This window comes from Gobio gobio, assembly GCF_949357685.1.
Source record: "Gobio gobio genome assembly, chromosome: 5".
NCBI lineage: Eukaryota > Metazoa > Chordata > Actinopteri > Cypriniformes > Gobionidae > Gobio > Gobio gobio.
In genome coordinates this window covers 42,184,760-42,200,069 of record NC_137101.1, presented here as the reverse complement: position 1 = coordinate 42,200,069, position 15,310 = coordinate 42,184,760, and the positions used below count along the sequence as shown (strand labels likewise).

The following is a 15,310-nucleotide window of genomic DNA, read 5'->3' as shown; positions in this document are numbered from 1 at the left end:
AAACATTTATCATTGATCTATTATAACTTTTATGTTGGTTTGGTTGTTTAGCTGTTTCCTTATAAAGGTCCAGAAATTCATGGGGGGGGTTTTGTGTAATTTGTCAAGTTTTTTGCCAGGTGGCTTTTTTAATTTTATGATGTCATTACGTTGCTGTCTTGCCGCCAGCCAATCGCTGCATTGCTGATCGTGGTTTCGAGTATCGATGCATCTGCCCTCTTCAGGGAACACAAGAACGCGCAGTAATCTTAGACAACTTAATCCAGATATTTTAATCCAATCTGCAAAATCAGTTATCACGATTTGAAGATCTGGGATCTGTCAAATCATCTCAGATGTATTAAGCAAGGTACGAAGAACGGACCCTCTGTGACACCTTAGACAGTAAAAAAAATTGACACAGCGACCCCATAGACTTCACGGAGAAAAATTTGAATCTAGTTAAAACAATCATTTAACTGATTTGAATAATAGAAATCGATAATGTTCTATGTGTATGCCATAGTCAAGAGATGTGTTTTTAGTCTAGATTTAAACTGACAGAGTGTGTCTGCTTTCCGAACAATGCTGGGAAGACTGTTCCAGAGTTTAGGTGATAAATAGGAAAAGGATCGACCGCCTGCAGTTGATTTTTATATTCTAGGTATTATCAACTGGCCAGAATTTTAAGACCACAATAGACGTGATGGAGTATAATGCGTTAAGAGCTCGCTTAAGTACTGGGGAGCTAAACCATTTAGGGCTTTGTAAGTAATAAGCAAGATTTTAAAATGTATGCAATGTTTAATAGGAAGCCAGTGCGGTGTGGACAGTAGAGATGCGCGGTTGGCGGTTACAGCCGCGGACTCCCGGATCGGACGGATGACGTGACGAAAAATATTTTAATTAAATTCGGGCGGGTGGTGGGCGGTTGAACCAATCATATTAAAAATATATGTGTACATTGTTAAATATTGTTATCTGAATACCTACATCGCAAAAAACAGCACACTTTGAAATAGTCAAATTTTCATCAGGTAGTAATATGGCTAGTCGAGTCTATGCAGATCGACTGCTTGTTATTATCAGAGATGGCAACGCCGGCGAAGGAGGTACGTGACAAACTAAAAAAAGGAGAATTAAAAATAAAGGAAATAGAAGGTCAGAAAAGTGTTGCCTGGAATAGGTTTTACAAAGTGGTAAATCAGGATGACACCAGTGCAGGCTATGTAATTTGCAAAACCTGCGAAGCAGTTTATGTTCATGACAGCCACAAGACGGGTACGTCTAACATGGTGCATCACAAGTGCTGCTAAACCTCAAACGTGTGAGTGAACCTCAAAAGTGAAATAGGCATTTAATAGTAGGCTAAATAGCAGCATGTTGAAATGATGAGCCAAAATGCGTTTTCTATTAGGCTACAATGAAAATATTGTACAGTGCAGTGCGTTTAATTTAGGCTATTTATTTATTTTTGTCCCTGTGCACGGATCAGAGACGGAGTTCACTGCTGATATTCTGAGAGCTTTCTAGTCTCGCGGCTGTCATCAGCAGCGCCTTGCATCGCCCAATTAGCAGATGGCGGGCGGGTGCGGTTTTGAAATGGTCCAAAACGTTGGTGCGGATGGATGGCGGATGGATGATGAGTTTTGTGATGCGGTTGCGGATGAAATAATAGCCCATCCGTGCATCTCTAGTGGACAGAACTGGGCTAATATGGTCACACTTCCTGGTTCTAGTAAGAACTCGGCAAGCAGGGCAACCACCCAACTGTTCAGCAGGAGTGTAGCGAGACATCTGTTTTTAGTTTTAAGAACCAAAATAACTGCACAGCTGACGCTCTCTCTCGCATTTGTTATGTCCAGAGATGTATTTATTATGGTCCATAAGAAGTGCTTTGTGCTTTTTCTGTGTTTCTCCCTCTGTTTCCCCTTTGGCTCCTCCTACGCAATCTTCTGTCAGGTAGCTGATTGCCCCCAGCTGCACATGTTAGCCAGCATAAAAGCAGAGAAGAAACCGCCAAAGTTTGAGAAACATTCTCCCAAGAGCTTTCTCCAGAGCATGATCTTGGTCCTGCCCAGCGATTTAATATCTTGTTGAACATGATAACTGCTTAATATTCTACTGTGGGGTATTATATTATTTTTAGACACGCGGTCACGCATGCAATGAAGAAGAGCCGAGAGCAGAAAACGGAGCGCAAAAACAATGGCATTTTCAAAAATGAGGAAAGTTGACGCTGAAAACTAGTTTTCCGAGATGAATGGGTGGAAAAAATTGAATTTATTCTTCCTGCATCGTGTACGAGGCCTGTATGTCTCAATTGCTCTGATTCTGTTGCAGTTGTAAAAAGTGGAAATATGAAATAAAATGTTTCTTGCACTTTAAAAGTTTTCCAACACTGGTGGCACTTTATTTTTGCCTGTTTGTGTTTCTGAAGGATATTGCTAATGATATTTTACCAGTGCAATTTGAAGCACAGAAGAGAGCAGTGTTCAATATTAGATACATTTAGTTTAGCAGAGACTATACATGGGAACGAACATAAAATGTGTTTTGAGATTTCTGATTTTTGCGTTCATTGATTGTTATTATTTATCTCAGTTCAGCAGGTAAAAAGCACTTTAGTTGCTGGTAATGTTGAAATTAATGTATTTTCAGTGCAGATTTAGAGATGAAGGCATTTTTATTTCATCATATTTTTGTCAGACATGGTTACTGGTTGAATTTAGATATTTTGTACCAAAGCAACTCAAAGGACATAACAGATCAACAACTAAATAAGATACATTTTGCGAAGGATTACCAATGTTTGCTTTAACAATATGAACAGACATATTTTGTCCATATGAGAACATATTATATTTTGTTCAATTAAGAACAAATGCTATCTACACTAATTTCTTTAGTCTGGCAATAAACATAAATGATTGTTTTTAGGTATATAATTGTCCGGACCTCGGCTGGTGAGGAGGGTTCATTTACTGGACCTCAAGCAATTTTAGTTGAAGACCCCTGGTGTAGACCTTGTTACCAGTTATCTTTTTGTTGTCATTAATGCTGCTAACATCCAGCTCATTAGTTACTTTAACAGTTGTTTGTTTGTCTGTTTGTTTATTTGGAAGCTTTAGGGAGGGGGGTGCCTTTTTTTGTTGAACTCTGTTTTGGGGCTAGTAAGCGAGCTAGAGTACAATTGTTATTTTCTTTTCTTTTCTCTGGTAGTTTAGTCAGTGCTTCCTGTTTTGTTTCTATTTAGTTTTTATTACAATACCTTGTTTGTTTGTTCCATGAGCTGTAGAAATAAAATATAACGATATAATTGAGTATTGAATTTGATTTGGTCAAGTTTACTCTGTCTCTGACAGTGGAAGAGTTTGATAGGTGCAGGAATAACGTCCTGGGGCCTATACCATGAAGCCATTTTAGCTGGCTAGCCATATATGTTTAAGCTTAGTTTGTGCCAATTCTGGGTTTTAGGGACTATGAAAGTAGCTTGGCTTTAATTGGTGTTCGTTGCCATGGTATCTTACGCTGCACGGCTAACCTGCCCCAGGGTTATGTTCTGGATTCGAAATCTCAGATTTAAGTTTGACCAATCAGCTGTGAGCAAAAAATAAAATAAAATAAATAAATATATATATATATAATGTATGTTGCAATGGCTTCACCTTTTCTACCAAATCCTGTGGACATCTCTGTGCAAATTGATATAGAAGAGCACTTTGTAGAAAGAGAGTTTTTAGGGACAGACAAAATCCCCTTGACTTTCCTGATACGTACTTGTATGAAAGATACAGATTTTCCGCAGAAGGATTCTGTTATATTTGCAAACTTCTTGAGCCTCACATAACAAATGAGACTCATCGAAGCCATGCCCTTAAGGCCAATTTATACTTCTGCGTCGAGTGTACGCCGTAGGCGACGCCGTCGTGAGCATTTATACTTCTGCGCTGTTGTCCGCGTCAATGTGCAATTCCACATGCAGACGCTAGTAGGCAGTGTCCTCGGGCATGTTGATGTAATCAGGACAACAGCCGAAGAAGAAGCAGCTTGTTGTGTAGAATGTGTGCATTCATGTCAGATTATCAGCAGTAGTGAGAGAGCGGCTTTTCTTGCAGCTTGAGTTGTTGTATCTAATACAAATGAAGCATCTCTAGTTGATTAGTAAACTTAAATAAGGCGATCTGGCGCTGGAATGCGTTTGTGAAATCATGCAGAGCTTGTGGCCGCTGTTTTCACTAGCGGTGGCTCTAGCAATCGATTGCTGTTGTGGAGACTTCATTCACGAAATGTACCCTAATGTGTCCCTGTTCTTGATATACAATTACTGATTAACATCTTTGGTTTTAATGGGAAAATAAATAAACTATACTCAGCGGGTCTATGTATTTATTTACTAGCATAAAGTATAGCTGGACTACAAAATATTGTGTTATAGCAGACGTAAGGAACTATCATCCCATTTCTGGACACACACTCTCCTATCACAGATTTTTTATTTACTTATTGACCTGAGGGAGGGGTTCTGGCAGACCAATCACAGTGCTTGCGGTCCGCGTAGAATTGACGCATTGTTACATTTTTGGAGAGGTGCGCGTCAGGGTACGGCGTAGGGTACGCGCGTATCACACAGCCTACGGTGTAGCTACTGTACCGCAAGTGGTACATAATTGTATGCGGTCGGTGATGCAGAGAACCTTGGGAAAAACACGGTTTGTCTAATTATTCGCAAGGTGGTACATAAATGGCTTCATTGTGTTCCTTGGACATTTATCGACCATGTCCATAAAAGAGGGCTTTTATAAAATTGCCGGCAAGATATATTGATAGGGTGACATATGAACAATTTAACCGTTCACATTCAGGTTCTTTTTTTTGTTCTTTTTTTTTCAAAAAGCAGATTTTACTTAGAGCTCTTAAATACATTATACATTAGCTACATATTAAGAATGATTTTAAATCTTTTTATTTTTAAATGCTATGATAGGATTCCCTAGAGTCATAGGAGCAATAGACTGCACACATGTTGCAATCTCCACAGCTCTAGGAGAACATGAGGCTGATTATGTGAACAGAAAGTCCTTTCACAGTCTTAATGTTCAGGTAGGGCTACTGTACACAAGATGATTTTTCATTTGCATTGAAATTAACCTTTAAATGAATAATAACTTTAACAGATAGGAAAATTATTTACTGTACATTTCTTCTGCAGATGACTTGTGATCATGAATGCATGATCAAGTTTGGATGCCAAATGGCCTGGCTCAGCACATGACTCCCGAATTTTCTGTGAGTTTGTGTTGTGTCAGTGCTTTGAGGAAGGCAAGTTAAATTTGGTACAGTACAAAACACTTTGAAGTGTTCATTTTAATTGTGACAGAAAAACTTACACAATTTTCCCCTTTTCTGTTCCATGGCAGGGCTTTTTGATGGCCTGTTGGTAGGAGACAGGGTTATGCATGCCAGAAGTTTTTGCTAACTCCCTATCCTGACCCTCAGACAGGGCCACAAAACCGCTTCAATGTGGCCCTCAGTAAAACTAGGGTCAAGATCGAGATGACCTTTGGCATCCTAAAGGCGCGTTTCAACTGCCTTCGGTGCTTAAGAGTGTCACCAGAGCGGGCATCACAGATAGTGGCTGTATGTGCCATTCTGCACAATATAGTCACTACCAGAAAGGAGCGAGTACCACCACAAAACCAGCTTCTCCCCGATGAAATTGACCCCATCACACTTGACCACCCAGCTGGGGCAGCTGTCAGAGATGCAATCACAACACAATATTTTACTTAAAAGTCCCATGGCATGGATTTTTTATTTTATAATGTATTCTGAGGTGAACTTATATTGTTAGTATGATTTTTACATCATAAAATATCATAATTTAGAATAATAAAAGGCATTTTTTCTATAGTGATGTTTGCCCTCTGGCTGAGGGGCGTGTCTGCTGTTAGACTTCAGTAAAAACGCCCACTGTTGTGATTGGCTGACATCTTTGCATTTGAAATGAGCGGAGGGGGCATGGTTTAACGAGGTCTACGAGGCACAAGGCTGTGCCAGAGAGACGGATGTCACTTCTCATCAGTTCTCTCAGCACGTCTCAGTTCAGTGAACTGTTGTAGTTACTAGCATATACTTCAGGTTATTAGTTTATTTCTAGTCGGATGGACTGTCACTCATGTCAGTAAGTTAATAACTTTAGTAAATGATGGATCAGCGCTGACTGGAGACGCGAACCGTTTAGAACGATTCAGTCCGATTTGGTGAACTGGTTCAACCTGGTTTGGTGCCTCCACTGTGGGCCAGATGCAGTACTGGGGGTCGGTGATGTTGAAGGCCGACCAGTCAGTGCAGCCCGAGCTTAGGCGTGCGTGAGGTTTATCTCTAAAGATGTGGCTCTGCCGATGTTGAGCAGAAACTCACGACTGTATGCACATTTTAGAACAGATAGACGCGACGAGGACGTACAAAAACACTGACTCACTAGATAGAAAACACTGTTCTGTCGGGAGAGAGAGAAGCCGCAGCGTGTGCACGAATAATAATGTTCTGTGTGAACTTGAATAATTAGCTACATATCCGAAATCAATGATCACAGATCAGAAGGAACTGAAAAAAGACTCCTGTTTTCATTTGTACATCCAAACACTGAGAAACTGCCAGCATTCACTCGTTCACAAGCCATGATCTCTCGAGGACAAACAAATATGGCGCTCGCATGGGCGTACCAAATTCTCTGGGCAGAGGAAAGGGAGGTAACGTTCCTGTTATGACGTCATAACAGGAAAATTCAAGATCAGCTCGTCTGGGCTGTCATTTTCTCAAAGGCAGAGAAAGACAGCCAGAACTCGGCTTACACCGATCAAAATTTCTAGCCACTTGGGGACAATATTCAGGCTAGGGGAACTCATATTAATGTTGAAAAACCTCATAAAATGAAAATGTCATGCCATGGGACCTTTAATAAAAGCACATTGACACTGCAGACTGGTCTCAAACTGTTTTATTGGTAATGTGGCTTGGGAGGAAGAAAGAGTGCAAGAGAAAGTTACATTAATAAATATTCATAGAGTGTTCATACTACAGTGTTACTTGGTTAAATAAGTTCACATACTGAGATCTGTTTTTCCAGCTGTTTGATCTCCCAGTTGATTTTTTTTTATTTATCGCTAGAAAATGTTGGTACAAAACGTACATTTACACACAAGCTGACCAGCGAACGCAACTTTCGGACGCCATCTTTTTTTCCCAGCTCAACTGTCACAGAATGGAAAGCACAGGATTGTGGGATAACAAAGGCAGCAAAGGATACAAATAAGCTGCCTTCGAAAATCGATCAGATGAAGGTATCTCAGGAGAAAGGAAGTGAAGCTAACATTAGATTCGGACGTGCCTTGATGCCTTCCTGCCTTGAAATGCGTCCTCCAAAGGCAGCATTTTGCAGGTTTCGGACGCAGCCTAGGACTGACTGTAATTTATGTCAAGGGTTTAAAGAATTACCTTGTTCACAATCCTCCTGTAGCCCATTGAAGTAGAGGCCTCTGTTTGTGGCGCAGGTTGTGAAAAATCCTACAATAAAAAAGATATGTGTAAGGGCCAGTTACTTATTTATGAGGAATTCAAATGTGTGCCATAATAAAAAGCCCAGTGCATTCACCTCAGCAACTGTATCAGAACACACAGACAGAGTGTCTTCATCATTTGCGTCACCCTAATAAATAAAAGTAGGCCAGTGTAAAGCATAACTGTTATAAAGCAGGTTATGTTCATAGTGTTCTGTCTGCTGCATACTGACATCTGTGTGGGAGACTGTGCGCATGTGTGCTGGCTTCAACAGGGACACTGCATTTCCCTCTACTGCAGAACATAGAGGCAGAAAAATTTGAAGTTATTAGAGTAATAAAATAAAAAATAGTAATGCATTGCACACATACCCAGTGTGACTTGCAGCACCAGGGTGAGATTGCACAGCATCTGTAATGCCATCCTAATCTGCCTCCCCTTATTGTTACTTATTGCCAACTCCTCCGCCACAGTGTACTCTGGAGGAGGTGGCCCTCCCCCAGTTTTACGGATTGCACACTTTTTTCTGTTTGCTGCAAACAAGTTGTTACGGGTGTGCTAAGGCAGGAAGGCAAAGACAGGTAAGTAGAATACTCAAACAACGTTTAATACTCGGGATACTCAGGAGACTGACATATAGCATAACACACCTTACATAAACGGTGACCAGACAAAGAATGAATGAACAAAGAGGAACTTAAATACAAACACAGATGACTGGATAAATGAAGGACATGTGATACAGGAGATGATGACTAAACACAGCTGAACAGAACTAGACTAACGAGGGTAACTAAGGAAACAGACAAGTGGCGGGAAACTCAGACAAAGGAACATGTGACAAATGAAACCAGGAAGTACAAAAAACAACAGAGACAGACTAGATCTGTGACATAGCGCCTTCTCCCGATAGGCGCGTCCTCGCGCCGTATAAGTCACAAATAGGGAGGGAGGGTGGGCACCCTGGAGTCCTGAGGACGGGAGCACTGGGGTCTGACTGGCTGGGGTGCCTCCAGGGTGGAGCCGTGGGCGGCCATGGCGGGTCAGGAGCCGTGGGCGAAGCAGGAGTCTTTGGGCGCCTGGGCTGAACCAGAGCCCCACCCACATGTCTCCCACCCACAGGTACATAGCCCCCCCCCCCACAGGTACATAGCCCCCCCCCCAAAACTTTCTTTGGGAAATTCAGGTCTGGAATGGAGGGCTTGTGGAATGGGACTGGCTTGTGGGCTGGAACAGTCCTGCGAGGTGGAGCGGCCTCGTGGAAGGCTGGAGCGGCCTCGTCGAAGGCTGGAGCGGAGTCCAGGAAGTCCAGGGGTGCTGGAGCGGAGTCCAGGAAGTCCAGGGGTGCTGGAGCGGAGTCCAGGAAGTCCAGGGGTGCTGGAGCGGAGTCCAGGAAGTCCAGGGGTGCTGGAGCGGAGTCCAGGAGGGCTGGAGCAGAGTCCAGGAGGTTCAGGAGTGCTGGAGCGGAGTCCAGGAGGTTCAGGAGTGCTGGAGCGGAGTCCAGGAGGGCTGGAACGGAGTCCAGGAAGTTCATGAGTGCTGGAGCGGAGTCCAGGAGTGCTGGAGCGGAGTCAAGGAGTGCTGGGGCGGAGTCCAGGAAACACGGAGCGGTAGGATCGCTCCCAAAGTCTATCAACCACCGCTCCAGTGAATCTGCCGTGGTAGCGGCCGTCACGACCTGAGACGGGCGCTTAGCGGCAGCTCTCCTCTTCCTTCTGGGCTTGGGGACAGGCAGGACCCTCCCGGCAGACCCACTGGAGGGATATGCAGAGGAAACTGGCTGAGGGTGAACTGACCAGGCAGCGAGCTTTTCAGAGGGGACCGGACGAGGAAGACACATATTCATAGGAACCTCTTCTATTTTCTCGAACTTGGACAATTTAGGGACAATACCAGGTTGATTGTCTCGACTAGGGAAAAGGAACAGGCAGGTTCCAGGAACCGAATAGTGTCCTCGTCCAGGCCCATCAGAAAAAACGCATTAAGCGGCGCATCTGGCCAGTTCACCAGATAAGCTAGCTCCGAGAATTCCTCTACATACCTCGATCCTCCGCTGAACCGCCTTCCTCTGGGGACACTGGAGAGAGTGGGACCAGGAAAATACCCATTTCTGAGAGAAATCCTCCTTGCTGTTTTGGTCTGGTCATCTGTTACGGGTGTGCTCAGGCAGGAAGGCAAAGACAGGTAAGTAGAATACTCAAACAACGTTTAATACTCGGGATACTCAGGAGACTGACATATAGCATAACAACACACCTTACATAAACGTACATAAACGTACATGAACGTACATGTGACAAATGAAACCAGGAAGTAAAAAAAACAACAGAGACAGACTAGATCTGTGACACAAGTGTTTACGATAAAATGTTCACAAAAATAATAAAAGGTTGTGGTAAATACTCACCACTTTGAATTATATTTTTATATTTTGTCTTGATCTGCTGCCAAGAACGTTTGGCGTTGGGGTTGCATCTAAAAGTCAATTTTTTTTTAGGATGTAATAGCCTGCATTAATGCAATCAGCAATCTTCCTTCAACATTCTTATGTTGCTTTGGCAGCAGAGACAGTGTTACTCCGTGCTTGAAATACAGTTTTATATTCTTCATATTTCTGAAGAATAAGCTCTTGCTTCTCCGCGGAAAAATATATAGCTCTCACTCTATCCATATCGAACGGGATTGGTTGTTTAGTGCCGACGTCACTCTTTTATGTGCACGTTCGCGTGAAGTAATCATAGCATAAGGATCAAATCCTGAGTTGACAGAGAAAGTTGATGAGCTGCGTCATGGTACCAATAAAGCCTGATTGCATCGGATTGGTTTTGTCAACTCAAAACCAATCCTGTAACCCTGAGTTTGTTCAACTACCTTCATGGTAAAGGCCCCTGATCATGATTGCAAATTTTTTTTATATTCCTGTCAACAAGGAGGCAAATAAACATTGCATCAAAGATGAGTTGTACCGCAAACTTGTCCAAGGAGGTATTCTGCCAGCAGATTCTAAAGTGGGTGGGGAAGTTGCATCGGAAGAATCAATTTCTGTTCATCGTAAAGCAGGCGATTCGAGTTCTGATCCTTTGATTACCAAATGACGCGATCCTCGAACTCAAGAAGCAGTTGGGAGCTCTGGAAATTGAGGCAGATCGAGATGTTAAGCTTCATAAACTGGTCCTTGAAACTCTTGAAGGTCTTGTCCTCCCTCTTCCAGTGTTTCTGCACCAGTAGCGATTTTGATGTGGGTAGGTACGTAAAATTGGTCCCTCCCTTTTGTGAAGGTGAAGTGGACACGTACATTATTGCGTTTGAGAAATACAGACCTGCAACAATATAGCAATTTGTTATACAAATATGAATAAGGCAGTTTAAAAATAAATAATTAAACTTCCTAAAGAGAGGACCACTTATCAACAGATAAATTAGTCATCAACGAAAGCTAGTGGTTTCAAAGTCTGTAACACTGCCAAGAATTTCTGCAAGGTAATAGAGGGAGATTTGACACGCTTCCTAAAGTTTTTACTCCATACATTCATAGTATGCAATTTTGCTAATCAATGAAAGAACCTTTGGACTGACTGCCAGTTGCTTTCTTGATGTGTTCTTTTCTTTTGATCCCTTCTCGGGTTTATCTTAAAGGCATCAGTTGAGCAAAAAAAAAAAAAACTCAGTAATAAATCATGGACTGTACCATATGCTCATAATATATTAGCAATATAAGTAGCAGAATAGTGGGATTTTGCACAGGGCATGCTTGTGGTGGGTGGTTTGTAAGTTCACACTTATATAAATAAATAAGTCAGATAAATGGTATGCATATTTGGCGTGCTGTCCAAGGAGAGGGCTCCGAGCTTGTGAGGATGCGTGTGTGAGTGTATGTGAGGATGCGCGTGTGAGTGTATGTGAGGATGCGCGTGAGTGTATGCTTTTTTACCTCGGCAAGAACTCCAGGGTTGCTCCTTGGTCTGCTGGGTATGAAATGTTCAAGCAGTAGTATGATGCAAACATCAACCTTACAGCATCACTGAAGATGATGATGTGGCTGTTTACTATGACTTGGTCCACAGATAACCTAAAGTACTCTGCTGTCAAAGGAGAACTTCCTGTTGTAACATATGCATAAGAAAAAAAGGGATCTATAACACTGACAAACGTACTCGGTTACTCACGTAACCTCGGTTCCCTGAGAGAGGGAACGAGTATTGCGTATGGGAAAACTCCTTTTCTCGAGAATATGAAGCAAAAACTTTATTCTATAAAGTGTCTATGTAAAACGCAGTGCTGCTGCACAGCCGATAGAACAGCGCGAGCTGCGCGCTGATTGGCTGTGCTGTGGGAACTGCATGAACCTATGGCGAGGCGGCTGAGAGAGCGAACCAATAGGGGTCACTAGAATTCCCGCCGAACAAGGTCTCTAGAATTAGCATACCTGAGGCTATAAAAGACTGTGTTTTGCCATAGGGAATCAGGTTAAAAATCGACTGAAGCGACACCCTGAGAAGCACAAGCACGGCGCGTTACGCAATACTCGTTCCCTCTCTCAGGGAACCGAGGTTACGTGAGTAACCGAGTACATTCCCTTTTGAGAGGTCTCTCGTATTGCGTATGGGAACCCAATTTAAAACGCTGTGCGTGCTAACTGACCCAATGGCCTGAGGCACGTAAGATGGGTAACAGTGAGTTACAGGAGACCAACAAAGTGGGCCTCTTGAGAGGACATAATGAGTATATAGGCCGGATAGAATCGGGCCATATGATTATAGAATTATGACCGGACATAGTCGGGCCTTATAGATATATAGTGTAACACATGCTTGTGAAAACAGTTCCAACATGCTTGTGAAAACTGATCATGTATGAATAACAGGGAGACCAGAAGAATCGGGTCTAGTTAATAACGACAGGCAATACCTATTAAATGGAGATAAAGTAGAGCGGGCACTTCCAGTTTATAAAATCTGATAAAAGTGGACGGAGAGGCCCAGCCTGCCGCCGCACAAATATCTTCTAACGGTATGCCACGTGTCCATGCCCATGACGAGGCTATGCCTCTGGTAGAATGGGCTTTAATGCCTATAGGGCACGTTCGATCTTTAGACTTAAAAGCCATAGAGATAGCGTCCACGTTCCAGTGTGACAGTCTCTCCTTCGTGACAGCATAGCCTTTAGTGCGGCCACCGAAGCACACAAAGAGCTGTTCCGATTGCCTGAAAGGGGGTAGAAAGCACTTTAGGAACATAGCCATGTCTAGGTTTGAGGACAACCCTGGAGTCGTTAGGCCCAAACTCAAGACAGGAAGCACTCGCGGAGAGTGCGTGTAAATCGCCCACTCGCTTAACTGAGGCCAGTGCCAGCAGAAAAGCGGTTTTCAGTGAGAGGTGCTTTAAGCTCACAGACTGAAGCGGTTCAAAGGTAGAGCCCTTCATAGCTTCTAATACTGTGGCAAGGTCCCATATAGGGACTGAGGGGGGGGGGGGGCGAGGCGGGTTCAGCCTTCTGGCCCCTTTAAGAAAGCGTACAATAAGTTCGCTTTTCCCCAGTGATTGTCCCGCGACCTGAGCGTGATAAGCTGCTATGGCGGCAATGTATACTTTGAGCGTGGAGGGGGAACGACCCGCGTCCATTAGCTCTTGAAGGAAGGCGAGCACTTCTGCCACCTCGCACGAGTGTGCGTCAAGGTTTCGTGCTGTACACCAGTTTTCAGTGCATAGAGCCGCCTGGTTGTGGGTGCTCTAGCTTCAGAAATAGTATTCAGAACTCTTTCAGAAAGGTTCGTGGGTATTGGTTGATGGGCCAAACGTAGAGAGCCCACAGTTCAGGGTGGGGATGCCAGATTTTCCCCCTCGCCTGCGTGAGGAGGTCTTTCCTCAGCGGAATCGGCCATGGGGCTGTGTCTGACATGAGGGTCAGCTCGGAGACCCATATTTGATTCTTCCACAACGGGGCTATTAAGAGCACTGTGGAATTGGTTTCCCTGATCTTTTTAATGGCCTGTGGCAACATCGCGATCGGAGGAAAAGCATAAAGAGGGAGACTGGGCCAGGCATGGGCCAGCGCATCTCTGCGTTTGGAGAAAAATATTGGACAGTGAGCATTGTCTTCTGAGGTGAAAAGATCTACTTTCGCTTCGCCGAAGGTGCTCCAGATCAACTGAGTTGTGTGCGGGTGAAGAGACCACTCCCCGGGGGGAATACCGCCTCTGGATAACATATCTGGACCCTGATTCAGGATACCTGGCACGTGAGCCGCCCTCAGGGAGCTCAGGTAGTGCTCTGCTCATAAAAGGAGGTTATTCGCCATGGAATGTAGGGAGCGTGATTTCAGACCGCCCTGGCGATTTATATAAGATACCACTGACATGTTGTCCGTTCGGACCAGGACGTGGTAACCCTTTATGTACGGAAGGAAAGCTTTCAGCGATAGGATGACCGCTTTCATCTCTAGACAGTTTATGTGTAGCCTTTTCTCTGAAGTTGCCCACTGGCCAGAGACTGGCTTGCCCTCGTGTAGGGCGCCCCAACCTAGGTTGGACGCGTCTGTCGAGACCACTTTCCGTTTCGTAACTGTACCATCATAACACCTGTTTGATACCAGGTGGTCGCCTTCCAAGGAGCCAGAGCTTTGACACAGCTGTGGTTCACTTTGATGCGAAACTGGCCTGATCGCCATGCGTGAGCCGGAACACGGGAGTTTAGCCAGCGTTGGAGGGGGCGCATGTGTAATAGACCCAGTTGGAGTACTGCTGATGCCGAGGCCATAAGACCTAGCATCCTCTGAAAATGTTTGAGAGGAACGCAAGCGCCAGCTTTGAATGACGTCACCATATTCTGAATAGAGAGGGCACGCTGTGACGTAAGCCGCACCCTCATCTGTATTGAGTCTATGACTGTACCCGGTAAAGATATATTCTGGGTGGGAGACATTGAACTCTTGGCGATATTGATCCTGAGGCCCAAACATTCTAGATGGTTGAGGAGCCAGGACTTGTGTATCGTCAACTGTGCCTCTGATTGGGCTACGACGAGCCAATCGTCGAGGTAGTTGAGTATCCGCATGCCTTTCAGCCTCAGCGGGGCTATGGCTGCGTCCATGCACTTTGTAAAAGTGCGGGGCGCCAGGGATAAACCGAATGGCAGGACTGTGTATTGATAAGCCTGACCCTCGAAGGCGAATCTCAAGAATGGCCTGTGACGGGGTGCTATCTGAATGTGAAAGTATGCATCTTTCAGGTCGACCGTGAAAAACCAATCCCCCAGGCGAATGTGCGCGAGGATTTGTTTCACTCTCAGCATCTTGAACGAGCGCGTCATAAGCGCTTTGTTCAGATGTCTGAGGTCTAGGATGGGCCGGAGGCCACTATCCTTTTTTGGAACGAGAAAGTAACGACTGTAAAAGCCTGACTCGCTTTGTGTCGGGTGCACGGTTTCCACCGCTCCCTTTTCTAACAGTTTCGATACCTCGGCGCGTAGCACGTGACTCACGCTGCTTTTCACTGAGGTCTCGACCACGGCGTGAAAGCGCGGGGGTCTGCGAGCGAACTGTAGCGAGTAACCTTGTTTTATTATGTTCAACACCCAATCTGATATACCGGGGATGGCCTGCCAGGCCTGGGCCCGTGAAGCCAGGGGTTGAATTTGAATCGGGGGCGGGCAGCTTAGTGATAGGGACCCGGTAACCCGTTTGATTTGTGCTTGCAACACTGTGGGGATAGTGTTTATGTTTGGCGGCGTGCACTGTGTAGTGGGCGCGCGCATTACATTTTTGGCACAGG

At 44.5% G+C, this 15,310-nt stretch overlaps 1 protein-coding gene and 1 pseudogene across 2 annotated transcripts in view; one reads left to right on the top strand and one right to left on the bottom strand.

Moving 5' to 3' along the window:
- Nucleotides 1-15,310, bottom strand: part of LOC307126546 (uncharacterized protein) — a gene marked incomplete at its 5' end in the record, with an annotated part of 1,586,879 nt that overhangs the window by 879,433 nt on the left and 692,136 nt on the right. The window lies entirely within an intron of this gene.
- Nucleotides 1,025-5,772, top strand: LOC307126298 (putative nuclease HARBI1; annotated as a pseudogene). The gene is made up of 4 exons: nucleotides 1,025-1,091; nucleotides 4,967-5,082; nucleotides 5,192-5,301; nucleotides 5,400-5,772. The product of its transcript is annotated as a putative nuclease HARBI1 (transcript).